We start from the raw sequence: 26,639 nt of genomic DNA, 5'->3' as shown, positions 1-26,639 counted from the left end.
CTTCTGGAGAAGTACAGCTCTCTGCCCAAAGGGTTTGCTCAGGTTGATTATCATACACCTTGTTGAGAAATAAAATCATCAGGTTGATTATCATATACCTGGTTGAGAAATAAAATCATCCTGAATGGTTTAAAAATTGCAATAAACTTTGTTATTTTAAATATTAACAATGTTACTTCATCTTTATCTAAGTAGAGTGACTGTAACTGGGATTGTTAACTATCCCCATAAATACAGGGTTTAAGTATCTATCTTGGATGGATGAGGAAGGAAATGGGTTTCAATTCCCAGGGGGAAGACAGAGCTATAGTGTGGGGCAGTATGAACAGCAATGGCCTTGAAGATTAACTGGTTCAAGTTTGAGGACAGACTCAGTCACACCTGGGCTGTTTGACTTTGGCTAATTTACTTTCTGAGAAAACTTTTTGAGCTTCCATCCCTTCCTCTATAAACTGGGGATAATAATACCAATGCCATTGGGTTGTTGTGAGATTTGAGTAAATAAATCAACTAGAACAGGACCTCGTACATGGTAACTGATCAAGAAATGGTGACTATATTTATAGTATTAAGATGGAAGACATAAAACCATTAAAAATAGAAAGATTTAAATATCAGCAAGTGTTATCAGGGCTATGAGATTATGGGAAACTTTATTTTCTCCTTCATTTTTCTTTTTATTAAATAACAAGCATGATGAGTGAAGTTTATGATTGATTTTCTATATATTGCATGTCTGTATTTCTATCTATCCCTCTATGTCCTTCCTATGCATACATATAGAGATTTGAATGCATGCAGTATTTTGGGCTGAAATGAGTGCTTGCTCTGGAGAAAAAACTAAGACCCCAGCAATGACACTCTGGAGTGGGGTGGAGACTCTGGTATGGGCTTCAGAGATCTTGAGGCTAGTTCAGTATTTCCTCCAAGTTCACCGGGGAGCTTTTGCCTTAGCTCCATTTTTTTTCCTTCATAAAATGCGATCAGAGGGTGTGATTATGAAAGTCTCTTTGTGCTCTGAAGTGACACAATTCTATGTGGATCACAAAGAGAGCAAACAACCATTTCTACCTCTCCAAGTCTTACTTGGGAATCCCTAAATGGAAGGTAGAATGTATACGTTGAATTGAGTTTCACATGGAGAAGATTATTCCCAATAAATTTCCTATCTCCAGGCTTATGGGAAGAGAAGAGGAAGATCTTGTGGTGTTATTCTGAAGTTTCTGATTCTCTTGGTCATTCATAATCACACAGATGTAACTATAGGCTTTTTTTTTTTTTTTGGTCAGAGTCTCCACATAGACATCCACCTAGTGAAGGTCGGTTCTGCCCGCTTTGTTAAGTGGGTGCCTGGTCTGCTCTGCTCTATTTCACTGAACTAATAAATCATGAATATTTTTCTTAGCCATTTAAAAGTCATTTCCTCTCATTTTCCCTGGGCACCAGAGGCAATCTTATACATAAAGGCTGGTGTGTGTGTGTGTGTGTGTGTGTGTGTGTGTTGTGTTTGTATGTTTTGATTGCTGCCTTCAAAAATAGTATACAATAGCAAACAACTGCTTAGAGATTTTTCAAGCCAAAATTTATCAATGACCTAAACTCTAGCAGTGTATTCATCAAAAAGCAAAGATGTATGACTTGTATTACTTAACCTTTCCACACCACCTGCTTCTTATTATATTTTTTATTTCATATTCAACTTCTTATTTGAAATTCAAACAACTTATTATAATCATGTGTCCGCTTTCTGAACAGAGGTGGAACATTCTAAAATCTGGTGTTTTATGTATAGGAATTGCTTTTAGGGATGCCTGGGTGGCTCAGTTGGTTAAGTATCCAACTCCTGATTTTGACTCAGGTCATGATCTTGTGGTTTGTGAAACTGAGCCCCACGTTGAGCTCCACACTGAGCATGGGGACTGCTTGGGATTCTCTCTCTCCCTCTCTCTCTCTGCCCCTCCCCTGCTCACACATTTTCTCTCTCTCTATTGAAAATAAAAAGTAAAAAAATGCTTTTACAGTAATTCATCTATTCAACAACAAGTAAATATTTATTTATTGAATGCCAATATTTCTACAGATTTCTAGATATCAGGGATATGTCAGTGAGCAGAGGAGAGTGTAATGTCTTCCTTCATGAAGCTTAGACTTCTAGTATGTCTGGGGGTGGGGAGGAAGAGAGACGGACAGCAAATACTAATATTGTATATTAGACTGTGAGCAGTGGTGTGGAGAAGAAGCAGAGCAGGAAGATAGCAAGTTCCAAGAGTGTGTGTGTGTGTGTGTGTGTGCTGTAGGCAAGGGGGGAGGAGTTCAAATTTAAATAAGAGTATGGGAAAGACTCTGCTGTCAAGGTGACTTTGGAACGAAGATCTGCAGGAGGTAAGGGAGAGGGTGGGGGTGGAGGGTGGGTAACTAGTGGGAAAGCCTCCTGCTGAGAAGCGACAGTCAAGTGCAAAGGCCCCAAGGCAGGAGCTGCCTGGCCTGTTTGGGGAACAATGAAGAGGTCCATGTGGCTGGAATGGAGTAAGGGAGGTAGGAGATAAAAGTAGAAGAGAAAAGGTGCCCAGATCAGAAATACAGAAGTATTTAGGGGTGCCTGGGTGGCTCAGTCGGTGAAGCATCCAACTTCAGCTCAGGTCATGATCTCACGGTTTGTGAGTTTGAGCCCCGCGTTGGGCTCTGTGCTGACAGCTCAGAGCCTGGAGCCTGCTTTGGATTCCATGTCTCTCTCTCTCTGCCCCTCCCCTGCTCATACTCTGTCTCTCTCTGTCTCAAAAAAAAAAAAAAAAAAAAAAAAAAGAAAGAAATATGAAACTCCACACCCGAAAAACAAATAACCCAGTGAAGAAATGGGCAGAAAACATGAATAGACACTTCTCTAAAGAAGACATCCAGATGGCCAACAGGCACATGAAAAGATGCTCAACGTCACTCCTTATCAGGGAAATACAAATCAAAACCACACTCAGATATCACCTCACGCCAGTCAGAGTGGCCAAAATGAACAAATCAGGAGACTATAGATGCTAGCAAGGATGTGGAGAAACGGGAACCCTCTTGCACTGTTGGTGGGAATGCAAACTGATGCAGCCACTCTGGAAAACAGTGTGGAGGTTCCTCAGAAAATTAAAAATAGACCTACCTTATGACCCAGCAATAGCACTGCTAGGAATTGACCCAAGGGATACAGGAGTGCTGATGCATAGGGGTACTTGTATCCCAATGTTTATAGCAGCACTCTCAACAATAGCCAAATTATGGAAAGAGCCTAAATGTCCATCAACTGATGAATGGATAAAGAAATTGTGGTTTATATACACAATGGAGTACTACATGGCAATGAGAAAGAATGAAATATGGCCCTTTGTAGCAACGTGGATGGAACTGGAGAGTGTGATGCTAAGTGAAATAAGCCATACAGAGAAAGACAGATACCATATGTTTTCACTCTTATGTGGATCCTGAGAAACTTAACAGAAACCCATGGGGGAGGGGAAGGAAAAAAAAAAGAGGTTAGAGTGGGAGAGAGCCAAAGCATAAGAGGCTCTTAAAAACTGAGAACAAACTGAGGGTTGATGGGGGGTGGGAGGGTGGGGAGGGTGGGTGATGGGTGTTGAGGAGGGCACCTTTTGGGATGAGCACTGGGTGTTGTATGGAAACCAATTTGACAATAAATTTCATATATTGAAAAAAAAAGAAAAATAAATGATCAATTAGTATAATTATTAGACACAGGGGCAATATACATAAACAAAACAGATGAAAAACTCCTATTCTTGGAGTTGATATTCTTTTTTTTTAAATTTTTTAATGTTTATTTTTTTCTTTTTCTTTAAAAAAATATTTTTTAATGTTTATTTATTTTTGACAGAGAGAGACAGAGCATGAGCGGGGGAGGGGCAGAGAGAGAGGGGGACACAGAATCCAAAGCAGGCTCTGAGCTGTCAGCACAGAGCCTGACGCAGGGCTCGAACTCACAGACTGCGAGATCATGACCTGAGCCGAAGTCGGATTTTCAACCGACTGCGCCAACCAGGCGCCCTTATTTTTTCTTTTTCTAAATATAATTTGTCAAGTTAGGTAACATACAATGTATACAGTGTACTCTTGGCTTGGGGAATAGATTCCCATGATTCATCGCTTACATACAACACCCAGTGCTCATCCCAACAAGTGTCATCCTCAATGCCCATCACCCATTTTCCCCTCCCTCCCACTTCCTCATCAACCCTCAGTTTGTTCTCTGTATTTAGGAGTCTTTTATGGTTTGCCTCCCTCTCTGTTTGAAACTGTTTTTTCCCCTTCTCTTTCCCCCATGGGCACTATCAACAATAGCCAAATTATGGAAAGAGCCCAAATGTCCATCAACTGATGAATGGATAAAAAAGATGTGGTTTACATATACAGTAGAATACTACGTGGCAATGAGAAAGAATGAAATCTTGCCATTTGCAACAATGTGGATAGAACTGGAGGGTATTATGCTAAGTGAAATAAGTCAGTCAGAGAAAGACAGATATCATATGTTTTCATTCATATGTGGAATTTTTAATGTTTATTTTTGAGAGAGAAAGAGAGAGAGAGCATGCGAGCACAAACAGGGGAGGGGCAAAGAGAAAGGAAGACAGAATCTGAAGCAGGCTGCAACTTCTGAGCTGTCAGCAAAGAGCCTGACTTGGGGTTTGAACTCACAAGTGAGATCATGACCTGAGCCGAAATCAGAGGTTCAACCGACTGAGCCACCCAGGAACCCCTGGAGTTGATATTCTAATGAGGGGAGACAGTAAACAAAACAAAACCCCAAAAGTGACAGTATAATATGCCAGGAGGGATAAATGCAAAGGGAGAGAAATAGAGGATGCTGGGGCAGGGTGTGTGGGTGCTGAGTAGTTCACTGTTACCTAGAATGATCTTGGATGAAAACTTCGTGAGACTAAAGCCTAAACTCTTGGTTCCTTATGTGTTATTCAGTTCTTAGCATCAGTATGAGTAACTAATATTAAATCATTGAAAATGATCTGGCTAAATATTCTTTCAACAAATATGTTTTATTTATGTTTTGCGTACCAAGGACTGTAATAGTTGAAATCTGTCTAAACGGTAATAGCTTCTAGGGGTAGTTTGAACCGTATGCAAAAGAGGATGTTCTAATCTAAAGCCGAGTGTGCTCAACGCATGATGGGCAAAAGGCCATGGTATCTTGGACCAAGATATCATGGTATCTTGAGGCTTTGCATAGATTCTGGGATGGAGGTAAGATATTAGTCTATGTTCTATTTTTTTTTTTTATGAGACCAGCAAGTCTGACTCCAACTCAATAACTCACTTTAGATAAACCTATTTTCAGCTTTGTTTGGAAGATGTAAGTCTTGGTCATTCTTTACTGTCCATTACTTTAGATGACTAGTAGTATGGTCCAACAATTGAACCAGAGATATATATATTCAGTCACTAGCAGCAGTTGATGTATATTTCTGCATTATGCCTGTCCTTGGCAAAGGATGCTTCAGATGCTCCCTTTGCTGCCGTGGTGTCAATTTGATAAACGGACAGGCTTCCTTCCCAGCAGGGCTGGTGTGGCTCCAGGTTGCAGCACTGCCCACTTCAGTAGTCTGCAGGCCGTTCGTTGTTCCTGCCTCCTGTGAGCGCACAGAGTCCATTCCGAGAGCACCAGGGCATTCCAAAAGATGCTCAGGCTGACAGCATCACACCAGTACAAGGAGAAAATAAAGTTTTGTTCTGTTCTGTTAAATGTCTCTGCAGGCTCTACAGAGACATATTGCCAGAAGAGTAAAAGGAAAGTTAATTCTGTCCATGGCAGAGTTATCTTGAAAATTTACTGCCAGCACCTTGCAACAGATATATTTGTATAGTTTAGCTTTTCTTTCAAGCAATATTTCGGACTCAGTGGTCATTCATTCCTGTATTGGATGTTTAAAAGGGAGAAACAAGGAAAATAGTGTATTAATGAGCACAGTTTTTAAAGGTAAAGAGAGTGAAAGAGGACATGCCAAATGATGGAGACTAAAGGAAGGGTAGCCAGAGAAAACCAGTTGGTTGAGCATCCGACTTTGGCTCAGGTCAAGATCTTATGGTTTGTGAGTTCAAGCCCCGCATCAGGCTCCGTGCTGACAGCTCGGAGCCCGGAGCCTGCTTTGGCTTCTGTGTCTCCCTCTCTCTCTCTGTCCCTCCTCTGCTCTTGCTTTGTCTCTCGCTCTCTCTCTCGCTCTCAAAAATAAACATTAAAAAATTAAAAAACTTTTTTTCTTAAATATTATAAAAATTAATGAACATCATCATTATAGCTAGACTTACCTATGCATTTTACTGGTTTTAATATTTACCACTGTGTTTTGTATACCATGTATTCCATCACCTTGAGTTCTTTTTGCAGTTTCCTCTGATTAGAGAGTTCCTCAAGCAATGCTACTGGACAGTCTATGCTGTTGTGGGACTTTTGGAAATCCTTACATACCTGAAAATGTCTGTCACTTGCTGTCACACCAGGGTAGTTTGGCTACAGACTCATAGAGTCACATTCTTCTCGCTTGCGTCCTTTGCAAACAGTACTGTTTTCTAGTTTTTAGTGTAACAGATGAGATTTTTCAGTGCTGGCCTGATTTTTTTTTTCCTTTCCAGGTGAACTGTTGTTATTATTATAGTTATTTTCTGCTTGGAAGCTTGAAGGGTTTTGTCTTTATCCCTGAGACTCAGAAATTTTACCAGGATGCATTTAAATACTTGTACTTTTTTTTCTTTTTTTCAGTATTCTACCCCAGCTGTAGGCTATTTCATCAGATAGTCTCAATACTACTTTTGGAGATGTCTTAGCTTAGGTTCTTTCAAAAAAGCAGAGCCTGAGACGTTGACTTGGTGTCGTTTATTTTGGGGAAATTATCACAGAGAATAAGATGAGGGGACTTAGAAGAGTAAAATGTTCCTTCCCTGGAAGGAAAGCCAGTCTCAGTGTGCCTTATTAGTTGGTTACCAACAGGGCAACTAGGGCTTAATCCCCCTGAGGCTGTGCCTCAGAATTATCCACCTAAGGTAGGAGAAGAAAAGTATTTATCCACCAGTTTCCATGCCCCCATTGGCCAAAGGTTGCGTCATATTGTCCTCATACGTCTGGGTTTGCACATTTATCCCCAGGCTTTGGGTCTCTTAGTTAGGTGTTTTACCTTCGTTAGGCTGTGCTTGCTGAAATTGCATGAAAGCACTGACAGAAGCCCCGGTGACTTTTGTGGGTTTAGAGCTTTATTCCTTCAAACCACTACTGTGTAGCAAATACTTAATTTCTGAATGCTAATCAGGGTCAGTGTGTCAACTCCCTTCTTAGTTGGTGCATCTGTTTGAGAAGCCCTAAATGACAAAATAGTAGTCATAGCTTTAAATTCCGTGGAATTTAAAGTGGAAGCCCTTCTGCCTTTCTGTGTTCTCTGGTGGAATCCTCCTCCCCTACCCTCCATCTTCACCCCCAGTACCAGGACTCAGAACTTTTAACCCAGCAGAGCCTAAGGCTATAGGGATGGGAAGCCCACATTCTGAAAGTGGGTCACTAGGAATGATGACGAGACGAGCTAATCTTACTTCCATCCCTTGGTTTTTGGACTCATTTACTCTAGTTATGCTTCACCATGTATTGGCTAGAGGTTCACTAAATATACAGAGTCCTGGAGGACAGCATTCAATCTTCCCTAATGTGGTCCTCGAGGAGGCTCCTTCACTGGGCTTAACATAGGGAGATTTCATCATTCTGCTAGGCTGGCTTCTTCCTGGTGATGTGGTGTAAGGTGGGATCTGAGGATTCTCTAGTCATGCACTCTTTTCATTTGCTTTTGCTATAAAATATGTCCCTTGGTCTGAGTCAATTTTATTGGGATCCTAAGATGGTATATCATATACTCTTCAAGCCTCAGATGATGCTAGCTGAGGCAGCATGGATAGGAAACGCAAAGTCATGATGAAAGTAGGTGTAAACTCTGGCAAGGATATATTGCTGCCCTTGTAAGATGTCAATTATTTGTCACCCAAGTGATTGGCCATCTTGAGGGATGTTTCTATATTGAGGCACCATATTGTACCTGTGCTGCAGAAATTCAGCAATAGCTCTCTCTTAGTGAGAGAGAGCCCATGCTGTTGGACCTATGCATGGCCTCCATTTCTGTCATCAAGGCTGCTTCATTCATAAGACTATAGTGCAAGCACTGGGGTGTCTAGTCAGAGGCTGACTGATAGCCACTGGACAAGTCAGCCTATTCTCCTAGTTTCCCAGTACCTCTATGAATGCTCTAGAATGCTCTCCAGTAGGCATTAACATAAGACACAAATACCCATACATGCTTTGGGCCTTCTGCCAAAGAATCATCCACAAACCTGTTCCTCAGACTTCCTTGTGTGTTTTCAAGCCTCTGATTGTGTTTCTTTCAAAATCCTGACCAATCAGCAAAGCCCTCTGACAGCCCCAAGGTCTGTGTGTATCTGAGCTTTAGGCAGTTTCTCCTTGCAGACAGGTGTATAGCCAAGTGTGTGGCTTAGAGTTATACCAATTGGGAAAACTTGTCTTTTTTGCTGCCCTTCAGGACACCTTTGACTGGGGTTTGATTGTGGTGGCAGTCTATTATCACTTATCATAAGTATTTTGGGCTAATCCATCTGTGTACCAGGCTCAAATATTTTCTTCTTTATGAGTTAGTCATAGGGAAGCCTCCATGACAGCATGTAAAGTCACATGACAGTTGAAGCCACCTGCTTATGCAACTTCGTTGTGCTCTCTGGCCCTGCTCAGCACAATCCTCAATGTATAACTTACAATATACAGTGATTGTTTCTGTCCCTGGATGACCTGATGACTGTGGGTCTCATAATTCCAACTTCTCATAGGCAGCTCCAGCTGCATAGTCACATTGGATGTCCTAGCCTCTACTAGGGCCCAAAAGCATGCCAGGTAAGTAGTTCTCTCCCTTTGAATGTTTGGCTTTCCTCATTAACAGAGATTCTGCACAGCATCCTAGGATACCTCTAGCACCATCCATCTTCTAGGTGATACTGTCTGAGCATCAGGGCAGCTTGTACTATGGTCTGGACCTGCTACAGGATCTTCTCTTGCTCTGGGCAGTATATATCACACCTAAAAATGGCAGCTTTCCAAGACACCAATAAATGGTCCACAGTGTATTACCATGTGTGGTATGAGCTGACACTGGCATCTGAACAAGTTTACTGTGCAGTGCCTCTTTCTTAGTGGTGGGAGGTATAGGTGTACCAATTTGTCATTTGTATTAAACAAGATTTTTCCCACATGTTCTGATTCACTGGATCTTCAAAAACATCACCCATGTAGTAGGTCCTCGAAACCTCGAAGGCTTTATTATCTAAGCTGTGGCAAGTATGTTTCTGACCACGGCACCCTAAATACTTACCACTTCTGCCTCACGAGGTCCGATTACTGTGATACCACCAGTGTGGTCACCCAGAATCATGCTGATTCTGTGGAATATCAAGGCCATTAAGGTCCTTGTGGACTATATTGTGACAGAGAGCAGGAGATTTAACCTAGTCCTAAGGTAAGATAGCAGTGTACTCTACTGTCTTTTTGACATGACCACAAAGTGCTTTTTTTCCTTATTATTCATGGGGATTGAGAAAATGCATTCGTCTGCTCAAAAGCTGTGTGTTACGTGCTGAAGTTGTGATAATCAGTTGTAGTAAAGACCGTATCTACTATAGCACTTGTGATTGTAGCCACCACCTGGTTTTATTTTGGGCCAGTCATTCACCATGATCCTTCTAGCTTTTGAAGAGGCCAAATAGGTGGGTTGAATGGTAACATGCCTTCATCCTTCAAATCTTTGTTAGTGGTGCTAATTTCTGCAGTTCCACCTGTGATGTAGCACTGCGGTTTTAGGGACTTTTCCTTATCCTTTTCAAACACAGTAGCTTTTATTCCATTGGCCAAGGAACTAATCTTGATTGCACTATGGTAATGGGCAATAACTGCACAGATGGTCTGTGGACCCATGGGGCCACTAGGAGATGGATGTGGGCCAGGATTCCATTCATTGTCTGGCTTATATAAGGCTTGCTCTAATGAAGGGCAATGACACTTCGGATTCCTTGCTATCAGAGTCAGCTCAGACCCCGTGCCCAATAGCCCTTGAATAGTCTGAGTATTCTTTCCCCAGTACATACTTATTCTGATAACTAGTTTCAGGTCCTTTGGGGAAACATTAGGGGATATTTATTGTATACATTTGCAGTGGTGGTGCAGGCTACTTCCTCAAGGGGACCCAGCCTCTTTATCAGTCAATGAGCTCTGGATCTGAGACTGAGCTCTGAGTCTGAGAATTGACTTAGATCTAGAGAATGAGTGAGTGAGTGTGATTTTCCATTTGGTGGCTGATACCAGTTTTTTTTTTTTTTTTTTGCTTGCCAGATTGCACCTTGTGGTTATACAGCTAAAACTCTAGTTGGCTGCCCTTCCCTCTTGGTTCCATGATCTATTAATAATTGCCACAGATCCTTATGGGTCAAGGCACTCTGTCCCTCTGACCATCCTGCCCATTTCAATAATTATATCCACTCTCTTTCTGCAAAGACAAAACAGCCTCAGCCATTTTAGAATTCTACCAATTCCAGCAATACCAGGGAAACCAGTTCCAATGCAGTACCTTCTAGAGTCAACAGCTACAAACAAGCTTCTCTACAATGTTGGCGCTTCCCTTCATCATGCATTCTTTATTGACTGACTGGAAGAGTGTCCTTTGGACCTCCTCAGGGAGCATAGTCAGGTGGTGGTTTCTTTGTCTAACATTAATACACTACAACATTTCCTGAGCCTTTCAGTCTCTTCCCCAATTCTTTGCCTAAGCAGTGCTACACCTGATTTACTTTTGTAAGGTCCAAGCTTCAAGGAACAATCCCAGCAGTGTATCAGAACCAACTTTGTTCTTGCTAAGACATTGAACACTGTATCACAGAAGAATGTTCCAATGTCGGTAAACTCTCCCCTTCGTCTGCCTTAGACTCTAACCTCATATATAAGCACCCTCAAAATCTGTCACCATATTGGTTCCCCTGATTTCTGCCTTGCAATTCTTTAGCTGTGCTGTTTTCTGGCAGAGCGGAGAGTATATATCCCCTGTGTTGGTGCTATGACCTAAACATTCCTATCATACATTCCTATCATTATAGCTCTTACTCCACAGGATAGGAACCAAGGCATGCTTCTGCTAGCTGTTTAGTATATAGCACTTAGAGAGTGGAGGAATAAACTTCAGATGAGTCCAGTCTGGAGCTGTGAAAGCGATGTGTTTGAATACAAGACGAAGAGCATATCTTATGAGGTGTTATCCTCAGATAAAGCTTTTGCAGTGTCTCTTTATCAGGGTTTCTCAACAGCAGCACTATTGGCATTTAGGCTGGATAATTCTTTATTTGGGGGGCCATCCTGTGTATTGTAAGATGTTAGCAGCCTGACCTCTATCTGCCAGATGCCAATAACACTTCTCTCCCTCAGTTGTGATAACCAAATTTCCTTGGTGAGAATCGCCGCTTGGGTGACAGGATCCAGGTTCTGTGAGGTGATGGCAGGATTCTTCAGGGTGCTGCTAAGGTGAAGTGCACAGGCATTCCTGTGCACATGGGGTAGCTACAGCAATGGCTGCAGAAAAAAAAGGGGGTAGGCTAAGAAGATATGAGCCAGGGCATAAAATGTGTGTGATACAGAGGTAGACAATATGCACTCATTGCACTGAAGGGAACACTGAGCCTTAGGGAGGTTAAACAACTTAAGTTGATGCATTTAAGTTGGGTGCACTGGGCATGAAGATGAATAAGACACAATACCTCCCCTCAGGGAATTTTCAGTCCAGCAAAATGTGAAGTATTATATAATAAATAATTGCACATAGGTGTTGATGAAGTCATACAACCAGCAAACGACAGGGCTAAAAATGGAATGAGATTTATTTGACTTCCAAATGTATATTCATTTTAGCACATAGCTAATGCCTCAAGATTTTATTATGTTTATGGCATGCTAGAACTTTGGCTAAATTATTTGCATACCTGGTGTCATTTAACGTTCCTAGAAATCTAATTAAGTAGGCAGTCTCATCTCCATTTTTCAGATAACGGGGTGGCCCTTTCTTGTACACCTTCATATGACCTACACACATTATGCTTAAAGAGATGCTGCTTTGTGGAGGAGGATGACCTCAGACTGATGAAACCACTGTGCGCAAGCATGGAGACGCAGGCACAAGACAGCGGGATACGTGGCTACCCACCACAGAGCCCAGTGACCACCCGCATAGGCTCTATTTTCATCCCTGCACAGTGCAACTGATTAAGACATGGGCTGGTACCGACCGGCTCAACTCTTTTTAACAGTGGCTTGTGGAACTGTGGAAACTATCTAAAAATATATAACGAATGTGAGAGAAGTAATGTTGTTGCAAGGGAATTGATAACCGAGGATAATGGGAAGGGGAAGAAATAGCAAGTTGGAGCTAATTACCAGGGAAGCCCCCTGACACTGAGAATGGTGAGCCAGGGTAATGGTCTCCTGAGGGGAGTGGCAGAATCACCATCAGCTAGTACATTTAAAAATAGGCAACAGAGCACTGGAAACAGGACTAGTGGGAATAATCTTGCATTAGGCAGGAAAGGAGGTAATTGACTAAGTGACCTAATATTAAGAGCTTTTGCTCATGAATTTCTAAAATTCTAAAAAAATAAAACCTGATAGGCTGTATACAGAAATATGGGTACCTAATGACTGGAGATGCCTAAATATAGCCCCAAATTATTCATAAATGGAAAATGAGAGCAGCCATGCCCCAGATGGAGCATAATATGAGGGTCAGAGGAAATGCAGGAGATGGACAGGGGAAGCGGAAGTTCTGTCAGGAGTCAGATTTCTCTGATGCAGGCAGATGGGGCTGTGCCCAAGTGTACTTGAGCTGGAAGAAGCCTGTGTTAGTTGATTGCCTAGGACTCTCTTTTTCTTTCCTCCTTTAGCTCTCCTCTACCACATGTAAGGCAGGGTTTACAAAGACCATCTTTTGTGGACTCCTACATCATCCTTGTCTTCCAAGTTTGCGCTCTCCTTTTTTAAAACTGCTGCGTGACATGATTTTGCAGTACTGTTTCCTAGTTCCTGTCCAAAGCTTGATCCAGAGCCCCAGGAAGCTTGTTAACGATGCAGGTTGCAGGATCCCACTGCATAACCATGGGATCTGGATATCTCAATATCAGATCGACGCATCTGCAATTTTAAGAAATTCCTGAGTAAGTCTGACGCACACCAGTAAGTTGGAGAAACTCTGCCTGGGGAAAAGCAAGCTGGCTAAACCAAATGAAAGCACAGGGGAGAGGAGTGCAACCCAACCCTCCTCCCCTCCTTCCTCATTTGCTCCCCCTGATTTTCCTTTACCCCCAACCAAATGAGATGTCCTTTCACTTGCACATCCCTCTTGCACATAGAAGTATGTATACACACACCTACACTAAGGTGCCCACTTTCATAAAGATTCTAATTTTCTCATATGTCGAGTATGCTAGCAATTAGTCCTCTTCTCTGTGTTTGTAGGTCAGGGGTTAGGTAATTACCATGTTTCTATCCTTCAGAATTGTGTGGTAAAGAACGGATTTTGTTTTTGACTATGAGTTAAGTCAAGTGTATAAAAAGTAATAAAAACAAGGCATGCAATAGAAACTTAGGGTTTGTCAGCTTTGCCAGAGTGAGAAAGCACAGTCTGGAAGCAGAACATTGAGCTTGGTGTCAAGACCTGGCTTTTGTTTCCAGCTCTACCAATAATCACATAGGAGACTTTCAGCAAGTCATGTGGCCTCCAGTTTATCTCCCCGTAAGCAGGGATAACAATCGCTTTCTTACTTCTCTCACAAAGCAGCTGAGAGAGTAAGCATGATAATATCACTCTTTAATATCAGTTTTCACTTAGGAAAGCTAAAAATGACATCAACCCTATCAACATCATCATTTCACAATCTACAAACCATTGAACAGGAGTTCAGTCTGGATTCCCCAGAGATAATTATTTTTCCTCCCACCAGGACATACAAGAAAAGATAAACCAGGGAAAAACAAAGATGCTAGGAATTAGGGCTAGTTAAAATGTATATCCGTAGTCAGTCTTCTAATTCCCCAGATAATGCTAGATCTCAAGATCAGGAAAATAACTGGCATTCTTTAGTTTTTGACATGCTACCTAATGAACAGCTAAACCATTTTCATAGAAGGCAAAATTAGAGTGCTGCTGCAGGAACGTGGCTTCTATATCTAAAGTTAATTGGATTTTCCATAATGATGAGGCTTGTTTTTCAGAATTTAATCTCTTAGTCTCCCGATTGCTCTGCGTTGATGGTAAGACAGAAGATAAATAGGGCATGTGGAGTGAATCATGGGTTGGGGAGGAGCCTATTAGGTCAAAGGATCTGCAGGTATATTGAGACATTACAATGTGCAAGCAGGAACTAGGATTTGGGTAGAATACGTGTCTTCTCAAAATGGAGTTTTTCAGAAGGGAAAACTGACTTCATGGTATTGTAGTTTCTCTCTCTCTCTCCACCTCTGTCTCTCTCCTAGACAATAATGTGCTCTACTTCCATTAGGATGTTGAGGGTGATCCGTGCAGACTGGAACAAAATAGCAGTACTAACTTTTTTTTTTTCCCCAGTCAGACAGATTGCTCTAGAGTCTACCCAATTTAGCAACAGTTTGTACTCGCTGGTGTTTTGAACATGAAAAGAGCTTTCAAAGTGAAAGAACCAATTTGAAAAGAGCTTCAGCATCGCTGATGGGCCAGGAGAAAATGGGACTTTCCCAGTTGTGGAATGGCAACGCGCTCCATCGCCTTGAGGGCAGCAATGAACAAGGTATGGCTGCATATGTGCCTGCACCCTTGCTGGCCCAGCTAGCGGGTGCCTGGGGGGGGGGGGGCGAGCTGCCAGACCAGTGAGCTCAGGACTCACTGGAGGGAAGGGGGTCAGGACTGCTGCTTGGCCTTGGTTTCCACACAGGGGGAGAATGCCAGAGTTTTGACATTCTCTGCGAGAAAAGAATATTCATGAAGTACTTTGTGGTTGTATGACCCTATCAACACTTGCGTGCAACGATTTCTCATATAACATTTCACAGTTTGCTGGACTGAGAATTCCTTGAGGAGGAGTATCGTGTCTTATTCATCTTTATGCCCAGTGTATCAAATTTAAATGCATCAACTTAAGTTGTTGATGGATCTATTCATGTGTTCTGAGGGAATTCATTTAAGTGTAAACACATAAAATATGCCATAATTTTGTTAAACCTATTATGGTACTCCTTAATTTTATAAGTCAGTAAGAATCTAAAAATAAAGTGGCCACGGGCCTCTCTAGACTTCTAACGGCCTTGACCATGCATGGAGCCTGCTGGCGCAACTCAAATCAGTAAGGAGTGTTTCTCTAAGCCTCCTTGGAGATGTGAGAGGAAGCTGAGGGTGACAAATAGGGGGACAGCTGGGGAGAGCCATGGAATTAGCCAGATACCAAAATCTGTTAAAAGTATTTCCCCAAATATCTGCCCTTTAATGCCCTACAAACAAAAATATTGTCTCTGTCTGTGTCAGCTTTTATGTTAAACTTAGTCAAGGATCCGTGCTAACCCACTGAAGAAAGAAGACAAGAATATTGCCCGGCACTTGGATGGTTTAAAACAATTAAATAGCAAATTGATGACACTGTAAACCTAATTGAAAGTGGGCTCCAGACACCGAGAAGTGCGGCACAATCACAATTCTATGTTCATTGCAAGCTCAGTTTAACCATGCAATAGCCACAAAACTTATGTTTAGACAGCACTTTACAGTTTGTGAAACACACTCACATATATTATCTCAAGTACTTCCAAGAGAAGAATATTTCATAATGCCTAGAATGACCTATGTGGGCTTTGTTTTAAAGGGCAAAATTGTCTTAGCCATATCTTTGGAGATTATTTCATACCATAGATGGAAATCTGAAGGTAGAGACCAGAACTCCAAATCCTGTGGAATCTGGAAAAACAGCAAGCTGAGTTTACAGATGTCAAGTTATACTCTGGTACTGGGTGTGTATGCACACTTCTAATCCCAGGGAGTCCAAATAACAATTTGCTAGGGGCTGCCTGCATTCTGTAACTGTAATCAATAAGTCAAACTCAAAGCAAGGGAGGCAGGTTTTCACTATCCCCACGTATCTCCCAGGTAGGGGGAGCCATGACGTACCACACCGCATGCCCTCTCCTCCCCACTTCAGGGTCCATTGCCCACCACACAATTACAAAGCCTTCTTGTCAACTTTTAGAGAAACCAAATAGTTTAGCCTTTTCTGCATTGGCAACACACTACTAGAAAAATGTTTGCTGCTTGCTTACAGTCTAGCAAGTTAAAAGATACTCCCTCACCCTCTAGCATTGCATTTTGGGAAACTTTCTCACTTCCGATTTGGAAAATGACCAGGAGACCTCAATTGTTTCCCAAAGTCTCAACAATAAGTTGTTGCAGCATTAGGGCCTCCATGTTGTCTTCTGCACTTTTAGAGGCACAGCTACCAAAAAGGACATAATGATTGTATCTTAACACTCTATTCCTTTTGGTCTCTAACAGGAAATTAACTTAAGGATATTTCTCACCTCCAAGTGCTCAAAATTCTGAGAAGTAAATTCAAGATGGTAGCATTAATGAGGATTGCCTTTCTCAGCCCTAGTTCTACTTCTAGGTCATCAGACTCTCTCAAATCTCATTAAAATGGCATTAATAATTTAACCACTTCCAGAAAGCCTTTCAGCTAATCAAAGGGGAGTTATTTTGCTCAAACCACACACTTTAACAAATACGCACCTACCACTTTTCTTGTCTACTTTGTTTTGGTGTCATGGAAATATTTGTGCATAGAAGTTTTGTTCAATTACCACGGCTTTTCCCACATTCAGTTGGTCTACAATGAAGTAAACAACTTTTTGCTGTTTTCCCGAGGGAATCTTAGTCTTCCGGTAAAATATTCAACTTCTTATTCAAACCCCTAGATAACCACCATGTCATGACAGGCAATGTGTGGTGATTCACTGTCAATACATATCAAATATAATTATCATACATATTTGTTAGCAACCCTCTACATTGCACAAGCGTCATGCAGCATTCTTATCCATGCCTAAACCAATCTCAGCTAACAGTAATATGTGGTGACCAAAAGCAAGGTCCCAAACCAGTCTTCTCAAGTGTTTGCCACTCAACACAATTCCCACTCAACAAAACTACGGAAGACAATACAAAAGTGATATAACAAGAGCTCAAGTGAATAGTCAGAAAATAGTTTGGTAGAGAGAAATGCTTTAAAAATACTTGGAAATAAGGGAAGGGAAGCAAAAATAATATAAAAACAGGGAGGGGGACAAAACACAAGTCTCTTAAATACGAGAACAAACTGAGGGTTGCTGGAGGGGTTGTGGGTGGGGGGATGGCTAAATGGGCAAGGGGCATTAAGGAGGACACTTGATGGAATGAGCACTGGGTGTTACATGTAGGGGATGAATCACTGGCATCTACTCCTGAAATCATTATTGCACTACATGCTAACTAACTTGGATGTAAATTAAAAAAAATACTTGGGGTACAAGCATTAATTGATGTGACATGGATATTTCATTACCTCGACCTGCCAACGTTTATTGAGCACCCAGGGATAGAGGTGAAAATGGCAAAATTCCTGCCCTCGAGGATATCATATTTTAATGGAGAAAACTGACATTGGAAACAGATATCTAGAAACTTCTAAGGCATTTCAGAAAACTATCGTTCTTATTTTGCCTGGAAAGAAACCAGCTAAATCTTAGAAAGAGTAAAAAGGACTGTCCAGGGTTACAAGACTAAAAATGGCAAGCTGGTCGAGATCCACACTAAAAGAAGAGAGAGGGAGGGAAGTGGTTTTCAAAGTGCTTAACAAGGAGAAATTAGTCACAGACTTCCTCTTATTCACAGAAACTTCTCACAAGTTCTGGCAATATTTTTTTAATAAAGTTGAATTTTGGTCAGACAAGTGAAAAATAATAATTTCTTCTTGACCAGCTGAGTATTTTCCCTGAAAAATTAATATGGAGGGAACATAACACAGTCCCCAATCATGAAAGTGGTGATAAAAAACTAAAGGCAGGTGTGGTGGTGGTTTGTGTATGTGTGCCTGTGCCGGTGTGCATGCAGATGTGATCAATCCACATTCCATCTGTTCTGAACATATTTCTATCTTGTGCCTATATCACATGTCATAGAAACTCAGACTCTTGGTCAAAGGTCTTGGTTTAACAAGATAGTTAAACATAAAGAACTCAACACAAGTGCAACAAAAAAAGCATCATTTTTTTTTTTTTTCCGGAACACAACTTGATACTCCCTGGAGAAATGCATAGTCCCCAGGTGAGGCTCTCTGCTTTCTCAGGAGATTTCTCTAAATCAAAGACTTATTTATCAAAAAAACAGTATTTTGGAACATTCTAGAATTAGGGGTTTAAGTACACCAGCATGAAAGCATTTGCACTTAATGTACTAAATTAAATAGATTATAAGCTTAGAATACTGTTTTTCTTCCTTTATTTTCCAGTTCTTCCCCTTGAGCACAGTTAGCATTCGCTTAGTCTTATGAATGACAATGCCTAGCAGTGTGTGGCAAAGATTGAATGTGATATCATGTAAACAAGAGTCATATGTCATGGCTACAATATATACACTGTTTACCTGATGAAGTCATGTCTTGCCTGGAATATGTATTTGGAGAAAATCACCAGTACTCATCCTCCTCCTCCACATGTATCACCATTCATTCATTGGCTTACTCCCTCATTCAAATATTTATTGAACTCCTACTATGTTCCAGATACTCTTTCTGCCTACCCAACGATAACTTTCTCCTCCTTCCATGTGGCATAGCCCAAATTGAATTCTCGCATCTACTCTGGCTCCATATGGCTCAGCTAAAACCCAATTGGTTTAAACCAGTCTTGATTTCATATTCCTTGCAAGGGACTGATTTCATGAAGAGTGTGAGTCCCAGAACTGGCCAACAGAGATTGAGAAGAAGTATGTTGAGGTGCTTCAGGGAAAGACTCCTTTGCTCTTAAGAGTTGCCCTTAAGAGTTGCTGAAAAAGTTGATCTTTGGGTCTTAAGAGCAAACTGTTTCCCTGAGGAAGAAGAAATTCTGCCTCAAGACTGCACCACCAGCTTCTGTCCAAGGTTTCCTGCCTGTTGTCCTTTCCCACAGATTTTATTTATTTATTTTTATTTTTTTCAATATATGAAATTTATTGTCAAATTGGTTTCCATACAACACCCAGTGCTCATCCCAAAAGGTGCCCTCCTCAATACCCATCACCCACCCTCCCCTCCCTCCCACCCCCCATCAACCCTCAGTTTGTTCTCAGTTTTTAAGAGTCTCTTATGCTTTCCCACAGATTTTAGATTCACCAGCTTCCACCCACAACTACATAGGCCAATTACTTGAAATTTCCCTAGATAAGTCATTAGATAGATTGACAGATTGATCAATAGGTCAAAGAATAGATAGATAGATAGATAGATAGATAGACAGCTATCCTTCTTGTTCTTTTTCTCAGACAATCCTAACTGATTCACTGCTTTCTTTTTTTTTTTGGTATGGAAATTTAGATGAATGAGTAAAAACATGGAAAGAACCTGGGTCTTTGAGAATGTGATTAAACTTCTGAATTAGTCAGTTCTGGAGCCTCCCTTATTTGGAATTCCTTGTGATGAGAGACAATAAATCCTTTTATTCTTTAAGCCATTTTAAACTGGGTCTTCTGTTACTTGAAGCTGAAAACAACCATAACATTAAAAAAGTCAGAAAACAGTACCATAAATAATCACAATTAGTCAACCACAGAGGGTTTAAGATGATGACAGATTGGTATTTTGATCATTTTCTTTCAGATAACAAAGAACTTATTTTCACTGGCTAGAAGGTCCAACTAAATGAGTACATTTAAGACTTTAGACACTACTTATTATCTCTCTATAGGATTGATACACAAATAGGAAAAGAGGAGCCATAAAGAGATCTCCTGTGGTAATAGCCTGTTTCATTTTATGGAAGGAAATCTTGAAAATCTTATTAATATTCAGAAAATAGTGAAACCATGCTCAATATTTTTGTAAATTATTGAATAACTATCTTTTTCTTTATTTTGCACTTTTGAGGCTGTACCAACAAAGGATCATCTGCATGGTTCTTTTTTTTAATGTCTCATAACTGACTATTTTAGTTCTGTTTCACACTCTGGATTAGAGTTACAGTTAAATTACAAACAGCTGTGATTCCTGCCCCAACAATGTATGTAGGTGTGCACAAAATGTTTAATATCTTCTGCAGGGAACAGGTGTTGTATGGGCAGTGTGTGCTGAGAAAAAAAAAAATTCATTTTAGGCTGAAGCTGTGTAATCTAGTTGTGAGGATTTGTTTTTGTTTTTTTTTTTTTTTTTGAGTTACACATGTAGGAAAACAGATACATGACAAAACGTTGAATGACTCTTAAAAAGAGAAACCTGCATTTCTACTGTGGCATTATCTTCACAAGTTTATCATTTGTAAAAAAAAGTTGAGAGTAGTGGACACATAATGTGACGTTAGTTTCAGGTGTACAATATAGCAATTCAGTAAGTGCAATGCTATGCTTACCACAAATGTAGCTAACACCCATCTCCATACAATGCTACTACCCAGGAAAATGAAAACATTTGCAATGGCCGGATAGGGAAGCAGCCCAAGTGTCTGTTGATAAATGAATGGGTAAAGAAGATGCGATACATATATGTACAATGGAATATTACTTAGCCATAAAAAGAACAAGATCTTGCCATTTGCAAAAAGTTTATACTTTCTAAAAAATTTCAATTACTTTGAATAACAACAAAACAGAAGTGCAAAAACAGTAGGTGGGAGCCTAAGAGGATGGAAGACTGCAATTTTCAGGGTTCTCTTTCCCAGGGGCCCACTCAGTATGCTTGATGAACATTGCAATTGCATATGATCTTAAAAACTTGTTTGAATTTTGTTGGATTTGGTTTAAAAAAATTTTTTTTTACATTTATTCATTTTTGAGAGACAGAGAGAGACAGAGCGTGAGCAGGGGAGGGACAGAGAGAGAGGGAGACACAGAATCTGAATCAGGCTTCAAGCTCTGAGCTGTCAGCAGAGACCCGAACGCAGGACTCGAACTCACGAACCGTTGAGATCATGACCTGAGCCAAAGTCAGACGCTTAACCAACTGAGCCACCCAAGCACCCCTGTTGGATTTGGTTTTAAATGAAAGTTCCAAAGAAAGTCTTTTTTTTTGTTTTTGGGTTTTTTTTTGCTTTTTAAAAGAAACACATAATAGAATTTACAACATCCATTTAAACTGCATTCAGTTTTCCTTTCTGTCCAGTAATGAAATGATGGCTTTTGATGTGCTTATGATCCACTCAGTGTACCAGTAGTGGGGATACAAAGAGTAAACACAGTGAGTTCCAGTGCGATAGGGTGTTGTAAAAAATTAAAAACTCTTCCCTGTGGGAGTGACATTCTATACAATTGGTTTAAACAAATGCATGAGGAAACAGTATTGTGGCCAGAGTCTCTTTGGGCTGATTTGGGTCCTACTAGCAGCAAAGGAAGGTGTTAGAACCATGCTAGGTGGTAAGTCCTAGCAAAATTATAAAACCCCATGGCTCACACACCAGTCTCCAATACAAGTCATTTGGGAAGAGGAGCAAGTGCCTTCTTTCCTGGTGAGTTAGTCTGACCTTACTCCTAAGATACCCCCATGATAAAGGGAAAAGAACTTGATTAAAAATGACTTATTAATCTATCTACTTCAGTGTTCTCAAAATGCGACCATCGACCATGTGCGTGAGAATCTGTGGGCTGCTCAGTGAAACACCACATTACTGGGTGCATAGCACTTTCATTTCTAACAAGCTCCCACTGATGATCCTTATATCCATTGAAGATTAATAGATAATTACTGATGTTGGGTCAGATATCTTCTCCACTCAACTCACTGACCCCAGAGCCTGACCTAGACAGATTACAGATCTCTGCCTTCTGGTTGGCTCTGACCAGTGGGCCCTGGAAGCTGATTAGAGGAAAGAAAGAGCATGACCGAGGTATTTATAATCTGGGCTTCCTCTTTGCTATGCTGCCCGCGGACGGACTTCTCTGATTGATACCACTTTTTCTTTCCCTATCCCTACAAGGACTCAGCCTCTCAGCCCTTTAGTCCCAGATGTGGTAACAGCTCCTTTGATGTACCTGCGCTGGAGTACTTACTATTCCCAGAACCCCGCCTATACTTTGTAAGCAGTCTCTTTGTCAAACTCTCCTTTAATGTAATGTGAGTGTGTCATTTGCTTTCAGTGGGAATCTGAAAGAACTATATGTAGCAATATTTTATAACTAATAATATTTTATGTTTTGCCAATTGCTTTTATATGTATTTTTTGACCTTTATAATACAATGTGATATAAGTAAAGCGGCTTTTTTTTTTTTTAAAGAAAATCACCATTTTATGAATAAGAAAACTGAGGCCAAGAGAAGTTTTTATACGCGTTCAAGTTCACCCTGTTGGTCAGTGGGAGAGCCAGAAAACAAGTCCAGTCTAATGACTGAATTTAGAGCTCTTTGCACTGCATCAGCCTGCCAGTCGTCTTAATTCCCTACCACATGCGACATCACCTGATACTGTTACCTAACACAAGTGCAATAGAAATGACATTTTTTGGATAACAATGAACAATAAAAGAAAGAATTTAGTGTAATCTTTGTATTTATTTCAATTGAAGCTGAGACGCAGGCACCCACGGAGCTGGAAAGGAATGTTCTCAGGGGAGGCGGACTTCTCTGCAGTTGCGCATACGATCATATGCAGCCGGCCTTACACAACCTGGTTTCTGAGAACCTTTCCATCCAACAGTGACTTAACCAACCCTTCCTGGGGCTCCTTCTGTATTCTGAGCCAGCTCCTTTCATAGTATCTCCAACACCTTTTCCATGTATCTAGCTCTTTTGGGTTGGCAGCTCCCTCATGGCAGGAGTCTTTTTTTTTTTTTTTTTTTTTCATTTGCTACTGTATTTCCAGTTTTTTGCCTAGCACTGGTCACACAGTAAGTGCTCAAGAAGTATTTGTTGATGGATAAAAAAAGCAGCTGTCTGTCTGGTGCATCTTTATACCAACGTTATTATGAAAACTTGGAGTCATTTTCTCCCCTTCTAATCCAGTCAGTTGCCAATCTCTGTTGATTCTACATTTGGACTCTTTGATATGTTTCATCCTTCTCCTTCCCACGGTCATTGCTCTAGTTCAGGTTCTTGATTATTATTATTATTTTTTCCCTTGGAGTTGGTTGTAATGGTTTCCTAAAACTTCTTTCTTCTTGTTTTCACCTATACCAATGCCAGCTTACTCTTCTAGAGTCCAGCTCTGATCATCTGATTCCTCATCACAAGCTTTAAATGGTTTCAAAACGACGGTTTATACACCTTAGCATATCATTCCACTGCTGTGCACCAGGCTCCATAGTTATTTTCCCAAATATCCTTTTCTACCATCCATGTTCTAGCCAGCCTAAACTTTGTCCTGTCTGTTAATCCTGGTTTCCTTCCCACTCCATGCTTTTGCTGGTATAGGCTTAACACCTGAAATACCTTTCTATATCTGAAATATCTGTCTACAGGCTACACTAAGAAGCTACCTCTACCATGAAATCTTCCTGATTTTGCTCATGTTCTTCTTTTTTGGAACTAATTTTCCCTGATTTTGAACTACCATATCACCTTGTCAGTATCATTCTAGTTTCATTTAATATTCTCTGTGTATTAGAATGATTTATGTTTTCCCTCTGCATCTTACTGCTCTACAGATGGTAAGGTCCTCAAGTTCAGGATGCGTATTGCAATTATTTTTGTATTTTCCTTATTATATATGGTACTTTGTACATAAAAGATTATCAATAAATATTTATTGAATTAATGTGTGTAATGGCACAAGGAAAGCATGGACAAGAAATGGGGCATTAGGCTCCGTTTAGGTTTAGTAGATGAAGTGATCCTGAATACATGAAAAAAGTTTTAGAGGGATGTGTGATTGTAGCAAAGACATAAAGGTGAAAGAAAGACGCGTGGGCTACTGGATGGTTTGCTTGTCTGAGTAAGAGACGAGAAAAGCGATAGTAGACATCAGGGGAGCAGACCCTGAAACTTCAGGGAAAAAGTGACTTGGACCAGAGGGTGATGGGCAGGCAGTAAAGGTATTTTTCCTGCTAAGACAACAGAAATTTTTTCAGGAGATCAAAGGACAGACATGAAGGAAAGGAGTGTTGAAGAAGTAGGTTACAAAGTACTATAGTTGGGTCTGGAATAAGACCGAAAAGGGATGTGTCAACAAAAACTGGCTAGACTTGGGGGCCAACAACGAGCTGACATGTTAGAATATTGGTGGGCTGTGGAAAGAGAGGAATCAGAGGCAGACAGAGTTACATCAAAGTCAGATCACTAGGCTGACCTTGGGGAGAAGGCTTTGATATCCAAGGTGCTTTCAGGCCATTCACATCGGATGTTTAGTAGCAGCACTGACTTGGGGGGTTGAGGTTACCTCAGAACTAGAGAAGAGGTCAGGGCAGATGTTCAGTTCTGTGCAAGGATTCTGAAAACACTCAGGGACTTCCCAGAAGCCTCTCCTTATAGATGTGACATGTATTGGCCAGCTGTTCCAAATGTGGAAGGGTGATACTCTGAGTAATTGTCTAGGTTAGCTTTCTAGTCGTATCTGGGTCACAGATGTTGTTCCCTATATATGTTGCATATCTGATTCCATATCTGAGAGTACTTCAACATGGAGAATGAGGCACTGGGAATTCCTGGATTCTTTCTCTAGACTTTTACATGCTTTACTGAATAAGTCCAATTGCTCAATTTCTCTGCTGGAGTCTCAGCACTAGTTAAATGAATTCAGTAGTATTCACTTCAAAGTGATATTGTGAAACTTCATTAATGAATGTCTTATTTATAAATCCTTACAAAGAATTATTTTACTTCAAACCTTCAGGATGAAACCAAATTGAACTTGAGTGTTTTTCTGCCAATGGCTTTTCAAAGAAATAGTCTCTTTTTCTCCCTGTGGGGAAATCAGCATAAATACTATTGAAATTTATCTAAACAAAAGAATGGGGTATTTTCATCATTCCACAATAAAATGGCATTTTTGTTTGTGGAAAGGAGGTCCTTTTCTATTCAGTGTTCAATTTCTACTTGATTTTACCTTTTCTCACTTCTTGTCAATTACCTAGGACTAGGGAACACTTAGATTTAAGTGGTGAGCAGAGTTTATCTAGGGAGACAGAATCAGGGCAAAATTGCATATTACATTCATCTTTAAATTTCTGCACCCTTGGCTGTCTGTGGCTTGTAACTATAGCTACATGGTCAAATATTGTTTTTTCATATTTACCTCTCATGGGGTATGTGGATAAATGCCAAAGAGCAAAATAGCTGGAGTAATAGTTCTGAGAAATCTCTCCACATTTTTAAAACTCATTCATTGCATGGGAGAGATGACAAATCTATGTAGAAACCTTGTTTGGTGCCCATACAAAAATAACCCCACAGTTCTCTGTGGTATTTGGCCATCTCCCGTTTTTTGTTGTGGGGTGAAACAAGGTTACAAAAATCACAAGTGCCATTCTACTGGTGTCAACATTACAGCAAAGAAAGAAAAAAATTGGTAAGGGTTGAGGTCAGTAGAAAACAGAAAGTTTGGTGAGCTTTAAAAATGGTAGCTCGGTTTTGGCAAAATTCGGAAGCAGATAAATACTGACTTCATTATTCTCCCCGTTTTCATTTCCCCACACATCTGTGCTTCATTCTCTACCTACACCCCATTCTCCATACAGTCATCTGGGCTTCTGTGTCCTTAGGCTTCAATGGAACCTGAAGTTCTGTTGCTGAAGTGTTGGCTGATGCTTGAGAGGGAGGTGTGGGGGTAACAATGGCCTTGGCCCATACAGAGTCAACTCTGAGGTCCCTTATATAAGTAAAAAGGGAGAAATAGCTTTGGCCCAGTGACAACAGAGTTGGGTGGGGGTAGAGATCCTTACTGGAAGTGGGATGAAGAATGACTTTAATGCTTCTATGGTAAAACTTACAGGCACTGTACAAACTAGTAAAAGACCTGCCTTTGAACCCCTTAAATCACAGGTTGTAGAGTTGCCTCTCCTACTTCTGAAGGCACAGAACAAAAGATTACTATTGCTGGGAGGAAAGTATCACTTGGTTGACTCTACCAATGGCCTTTGTAGCCAGCCCCCAGACACTACATTTGATTTTCAGAATTAAACCACATGTTTTTTGGGATTCAGAATCAACCTCATGTTTTCCATATCTAATTTCCAGCTGGAACAAGATTCAAAGTACCAGAATTCTCATAAGAAAACTACATTTTACACATATCCAACCCAATTCTGCAGATGCCAAAAGTTTGGATGACTATTATTAATAGTCTTGATAAACTTTGTAAAAGCATCCATCCACAATTTTGGCTTCGTGTCCTGTTA

At 40.7% G+C, this 26,639-nt stretch overlaps 1 long non-coding RNA gene across 2 annotated transcripts in view; it reads right to left on the bottom strand.

Moving 5' to 3' along the window:
• LOC116738276 overlaps positions 1-26,639 on the bottom strand; it is a 54,494-nt gene that overhangs the window by 18,089 nt on the left and 9,766 nt on the right. The window lies entirely within an intron of this gene.

Source organism: Lynx canadensis, chromosome C1 (assembly GCF_007474595.2).
Source record: "Lynx canadensis isolate LIC74 chromosome C1, mLynCan4.pri.v2, whole genome shotgun sequence".
In the NCBI taxonomy this organism is placed as follows: domain Eukaryota; kingdom Metazoa; phylum Chordata; class Mammalia; order Carnivora; family Felidae; genus Lynx; species Lynx canadensis.
This window is presented reverse-complemented; position numbering and strand designations above follow the sequence as displayed.